Below are 6,774 nucleotides of genomic sequence, written 5' to 3' on the forward strand. Positions count from 1 at the left end.
TTTTTGTTTGTCTGGGAAACTTTTTATCTCTCCTTCTATTTTGAATGACAGCCTTGCTGGATAAAGAATTCTTGGCTGCATATTTTTCTGATTCAGCACACTGAATATATCCTGCCACTCCTTTCTGGCCTGTCAAGTTTCTGTGGATAGATCTGCTGCAAACCTGATCTGTCTTCCCTTGTAGGTTAGGGACTTTTTTCCCTTGCTGCTTTCACGATTCTCTCCTTGCCTGAGTATTTTGTGAATTTGACTATGATATACCTTGTTGATGGTTGTTTTTTGTTGAATCTAGTGGGGGGTCCTCTGTGCTTCATGGATTTTGATGTCTGTGTCTTTCCCCAGGTTAGGAAAGTTTTCTGCTATGATTTGCTCACATAACACTTCTACCCCTATTTCTCTCTCTTCCTCTTCTGGGACCCCTATGATTCTGATGTTATTTCTTTTTAATGAGTCACTGATTTCTCTAATTCTTAAATCGTGCTCTTTTGCCTTAATCTCCCCCTTTTTTTCTGCTTCATTATTCTCTATAAGTTTGTCGTCTATATCTCTGATTCTCTGTTCTGCCTCATCCAATCTTGCCACCGCTGCATCCATCCGTGATTGCAGCTCAGTTATAGCATTTTTAATTTCATTCTGGCTATTTTTTACTTCTTTTATCTCTGCAGAAAGGGATTATTATCTATTTTCAACTCCAGCTAGTATTCTTATTATCGTGATTCTAAATTCTTGTTCAGACATCTTGCTTGTATCTGTGTTGATTACATCCCTGACTGTCGTTTGTTCTTCCTGTCTCTTTTGAGGTGAAGTCCTTTGTTTTGTCATTTTGAAGGGAGAAACGGAATTAATGAGGTAGAAAAAGTAAAATTTAAAAAAATTTTAAAAATATTAAAATTAAAAATTAAACATATGCACACACTCACACACACACATACACACAAATCTAATAGATGATACTAGATCCTAGGTGTGTTTTTGTCTGGGTGTTGACAGTGGTTTGACAGATTAGAAGAAAAAAAATGGGGGGGGGGGGGAGAAAACAAAAGGAAATCGTTTGAGAATTTAAAAAAGTAAATACACTGAAGTAGACTAAAATGAGATGATGGGGTAAAATAGAATGTGAAAAAATATACACAAAAGTAAAGAATATAGTAGAAAAAAATTAAAGAAAAATATTTTTAATAAATATTAAAAATAAATATGAATTTTTTCTTTTTCTGTATTCAAGAAAAAAGAAAAGAAACGAAAAAGAGAAAAAAGACAAATAAAGGAAATCGTTTGAAAATTTGAAAAAGTAAATACACTGTAGTAGACTAAAATAAAATGATGGAAGTAAAATAGAATTTGAAAAAAATTACATAAAAGCAAAAAATATAGTAAAAAATTTAAATAAAAATATTTTTAATAGAAATTGAAAGTAAAAATAAAGTTTTTCTCTTTCTGCATTCAAGAAAAAGCAAAGAGGCAAAAAAGAGAAAAAAGAAAAAGAAAAAAAGGAAATTGTTTGAAAATTTGAAAAAGTGAATACACTGAAGTAGACTAAAATAAAATGATGGAAATAAAATAGAATTTGAGAAAATTTACACAAAAGTTAAAATATAGTAATAAAAATTAAAGAAAAATATTTTTAATACAAATTGAAAATAAACATCATTTTTTTCTCTTTCTGTATTCAAGAAAAAGAAAATAAGTGTAAAAGAGACAAAGAAAGAGAGAAAATTGAATAGATGAACCTGCTAACAGATTGAAGTAGAACTGAAATTGCTTCGTTTTCCCCTAAAAGTCAGTCTATGTAGCACTTTATAGTCCATAAACTATGCAGGCAGTGCGACTTGTGTTCTTGAAGAGCAAAGTTGGCCCAGTTGGGCGGGGCTCAGTGGAACAGCTCTGCTCTCCACTAGACGGTGCTGCTAGCCTACTGAGGTGGATTATCGAGGGGCTCATAGGTGCATATGCGCATGCGCGGGAGTGGTGAAAATGGTGCCACCCAGCTACCCAGTCTGTTCTCCCAGATCAGCAATCACACACCCGTCCCCTGTCTTCAGCTCTCATCCACTCCCCACTTTTTCACTCTTGTGACCAAGACCCAGGCAGTACCTCTCTCAGATGTGGCTGTTTTTCCCGGCCCCTTACTTCCAAAGGACTGCAGCTTTCACCTGCTCTACCCCTCTGCAGGAGGGTCTCACCAAGCAATGGCCGAATGAGCAATGGCTGAATGTCAGCTGCACCCAGGAACGCCCGCTGGACCCTGCTGCCGCCGGTGCCCCGAGACTGTGGCCAGGTGCCAGCCTGCCCCAGAAAAAGTTCTCAAGATAGTGTAGCAGCAGCGTTTCAGGGATTATGGAAAATCACAACACAATCTGTCAGGAGGCTTCCCCCTTAACAACCTTGTTCCAGCACCAGCGCATGTGGCCATTTTCTGGGGTCTGCTGGGACCAGGTGGCTTCAACAGTCTCTACCAAATGTCCTTCCAGCAGTGGAACTGCTTTTCCTCATGTGGCCTGAGAACTTCCCGGACCCCACTCTGTTCCTGGGGATTCACCCTTCCCACAAGAGCACCACCAGGTATCGAGCTGCGAAGTTGCAGCCTTTTCTCCCCCCTTGTTTATAGTCTTAATGGAATTTAAACCCTCTCCTTTCTCCTTTCTCCCTTTTTAGTTTAGTCCCTGCGGCTGTTTCCAATTTTCCACTTTCTCTCCAGCTGCTTTTGGGGAAGGGTGCTTTTCCCGTATTCTCCTACCCCACCCCCAGTTTCCGTCCTCTCTCTACTCACAAAAGGACCTCCCTTCCTGCACCTTCTCACTCCCCAAGTTCACTTCTCCATGCCGTGTACCTGCTGAATTCTATGGTTCAGGTTGTGCAGATTGTTGTGTTAATCCTCCAATCAGTTTTCTAGGTGTGTAGGATGGTTTAGTGTTGGTCCGGTTGTATTTCATGGATGCGAGACGCACAAAAAAACTTCCATGTTGTTCCGCCATCTTGGCTGCTCCTCCCTCTATATAAATTTTAGAAGAAGCTTGTCAATAGTCACAAAAAGCCTTGCTGGGACTTTGATAGAAATCACATTAAACAGATCTGTATCCAGATTCCTTTTTTTTACATGTGGATGTTCAGTTGTTCTAGCACCACTTGTTAAAGAGACTATCTTTGCTTCATTGTATTGAATTTCCTCCTTTGTTAAAGACCAGTTGACTCTATTTTTGTGGGTCTATTTCTGGGCCTTTTATTCTGTTCTGTTGATCTATTTGTCTCTTATTTTTCTGATGCCACACTGTCTTGATTATCGTAGCTTTATAGTAAATCTTGAGATTGGGTAGTATCAGTCCTCCAGCTTTGTTCTCCTTCAGTATGTTTTGGCCATCTTGGATCTTTCACCTCTCTATATAAACTTTAGAATTGGTTTGTTGGGGCGCCTGGGTGGCTCAGTCGGTTAAGCATCCGACTTCGGCTCAGGTCATGACCTCGCGGTCCATGAGTTCGAGCCCCACATCGGGCTCTGTGCTGACAGCTCAGAGCCTGGAGCCCGTTTCAGATTCTGTGTCTCCCTCTCTCTGACCCTCCCCCGTTCATGCTCTGTCTCTCTCTGTCTCAAAAATAAATAAACGTTAAAAAAAATTAAAAAAAAAATAGAATCGGTTTGTCAACATCCATAAAACAACTGCTGAGATTTTGACTGGGATTGCACTGAATCTACAAATCAAGTTATAAAGAACTAATATCTTGATAATGGGTCCTCTTGTACACGAATATGGAACATCTCTCCATTTATTTAGTTCCCTGATTTCACAGAGTTTTGTAGTTTTCCTCCTATAGTACTTGTCCATATTTTGTTAGTTTTATACTTAAGTATTTTATTATGGAGGGACTAATGTAAATGGTAATGTGTTTTTAATTTTAAATTCCACTTGTTTGTTGCTTGTATCTAGGAAAAAAGGCAATTGACTTTTGTACATTAATCTTATATTCTGTAAACTTGCTACAATCTCTTATTAGTTCTAGGAATTTTTTGTTGGTTCTTCTGGGCTTTCTACATAGACAATCATGTCATCTGTGAAAAAAGATAATTATATGTATTTCTTCATGATATTTATTTTAGTATTTTTTTTACTTATTGCATTAATAAGGACTTTCAGTACAATATTGAAAAAGAGTGTTAAGAGTGGAAACCCTTGTCTTATGCATAATGTTAGTGAAAAATGTCAAGTTTCTCACCGCTATGATGTTAGCTTTAGGGTTTTGTATATATATTTATTTCTCCAACAGATTTTTTGTTGTTTTGTTTTGTTTTTTGAAAAGAATGGATTTTGAAGAGAAAAACGTGGGGAGAGTTGTTTGGAATAGAAAATAAATACAAAAAGGGGTGCCTGGGTGGCTCAGTTGGTTAAGCAACCAACTTCAGCTCAGGTCATGATCTCAGGGTTTGTGGGTTTGAGCCCCATCATGTCCAGCTCTGTACTGACAGGTCAGAGCCTGCAGCCTGCTTCGAATTCTGTGTCTCCCTCTCTCTCTGCCCCTCCCCTGCTCATGCTCTCTCTCTTTCAAAAATAAATAAATGTTGAAAAATCTTAAAAGAAAGAAAATAAATACAAATGTAAGCTGTTTTGCTAATTGTTTTATAATCAAAAAATTTGCACGGAAAATGCCCTATACAAAACAACACAATAAAGGTTTGAAGATCAAGGTGTCCCCTTAGGCAAAACTGAAGATTTCAGTATTTGGAAATTCCAAATACTGCAAAGCTGCAGTCCTCGTTTTGGGATGGATCACTGGGTGTGTGACACAGTTCAGGCTCTTAACCAGATTTACACAGAAGAATGGCCACTTGGCCCAGGTAGTAGATGAAGCGTTTGGTTTCATGTGTCACATGACTATCAACGTTTCTCACCACGATGAGGTCCCAGGTAGGGTTGTACTTCTTGTCAAACTCTTTTAATATGGGCCACAAAGTCCTTCTCTATGTTCTATTTCTCCAAGACCTGAGTAGCACACTCCACTGAATCCTGTTACATCTCCTCCAACATGTTGGCATTTTTGAGCATTTCATCTGAGCCTTTTGGTTGCACATAGTTACCATGGAGCAGCCAATAGAAACACTCAGACCTAGCAGGAGCTGCCCTTACTTGGGTCTTTGTATATAATCTTTATTAAGTTGAGGAACTCCTCCTTATTCCTAGTTTAATGAGAGTTTTCACCATGAATGGGTGTTGAATTTTGTCAAATACTTTTCCTGCCATCTATTGATACGATCATATAATTTTTCTTTAGCTGGTTGATAGGATGGACTATGTTAGTTGATTTTTGAGTGTTTGGGCAGTCTTGCATACCTGGAATAATTACCACTTGGTCACGTGTATACTTCTTTTTTCTACATTGTTACATTCTATTTGCAAATATTTTGTTGAGGTTATTTTTAGACATGTTCATGAGAAATATGGGTTAATAGTTTTCTATTTTTTTTCAGTGTCTTTGGTCTTGGTATTGGGGTAATGCTGGATTCATAAAATGAGTTAGGAAGTATTTCCTCCGTTTCTGTCTCTGAAAGAGATTACAAAGAATTTGGCATAATTTTTTCTTTAAATGTTTGGTAGATTTCACCAGTGAACACAACTGGTCCTGGTACTTTATGTTTTGGAAGATTAGTAATTATTGATTAGATTTATTTACTAGATAGGAGCTATTCAGATTGTCTCTTTCTTCTTGTGTGAGTTGTGACAGACTGTGTCTTTCAAAGAATTGGTCCATTTCATTTATGTTACCAAATTTGTGGGCATAGAGTTATTCGTGGTATTTCTTTATTATTATTTCCATTTTCGTGGGAGGTGTAGTGATATCCTGTCTTTCATTTCTGAGATTAGTAATTAGTAGTGTGTTCTCTCTCTCTCTTTTTCTTAATTAACCTGCCTAGAGGTTTATCAATTTTATTGATCTTTTCCAAGAATTGGCTTTGGGTTTCAACAATTTTCGTTATTGATTTCCTGTTTTACATTTCATTAATCTCTGCTCCAACTCCATTTTTGTTTGTTTGTTTACTTTGGACTTAATTTGCTCTTCTATTTCTAGTTTCCTAAGGTAGAAACTTAGCTTTGTAATGTTAGGTTTTTGTTGTTTTCTAACACATCCTTTCAGTGCTATAAATTTCCCTCAAAACACTGCTTCTCTGCATCCCACAAATTTTGTTTTATTTTATGTTAGTGTAGTTCAAGATATTTTTAAATGTCTCTTGAGAGAAATGTGTTATTCTTTAAATAACACATTTAAATATGTGTTATTGGCTCGGCCACCATAACGAATGACATAGTAACTATCCGGACCAGGAAGTTTATGACCAACCAACTACTTCAGTGGAAACGAATGGTCATTGATGTTCTTCACCCTGGAAAGGCAACAGTATCTAAGACAGAAATTTGGGGGAAAACTAGCCAAAGTGCACAAGGCCACACCAGATGCCATTGTTGTATTTGGACTCCGAATCCATTTTGATGGTAGGAAGACAACTGGCTTTGGCATGATCTATGATTCTTTGGATTATGCAAAGAAAAATGATCCCAAACGTAGACTTGCAAGACATGGCCTGAATGAGAAGAAAAAGGTCTCAAGAACTCAGCAAAAGGAACTCAAGAACAGAATGGAGAAAGTCAGGGGAACTGCAAAAGCCAGTGGTGGTGCTGACAAAAATGAGCTGGAGATTAGACAATAGGAGTAAAGATTCTGTAGTGACTTTATCTGTGATGGTTGTGCAGATTTTTCATGAGAGGATTAATAAACTAAGAACTTTTA

At 37.7% G+C, this 6,774-nt stretch overlaps 2 pseudogenes; one reads left to right on the forward strand and one right to left on the reverse strand.

Annotated features, from left to right (window-relative positions):
• Nucleotides 1–4,789: 4,789 nt before the first annotated feature.
• Nucleotides 4,790–5,062, reverse strand: LOC122467630 (annotated as a pseudogene).
• Nucleotides 5,063–6,255: 1,193 nt separating this feature from the next.
• Nucleotides 6,256–6,774, forward strand: LOC122471972 (annotated as a pseudogene).

This window comes from Prionailurus bengalensis, chromosome B1 (genome assembly GCF_016509475.1).
Source record: "Prionailurus bengalensis isolate Pbe53 chromosome B1, Fcat_Pben_1.1_paternal_pri, whole genome shotgun sequence".
Classification (NCBI taxonomy): domain Eukaryota; kingdom Metazoa; phylum Chordata; class Mammalia; order Carnivora; family Felidae; genus Prionailurus; species Prionailurus bengalensis.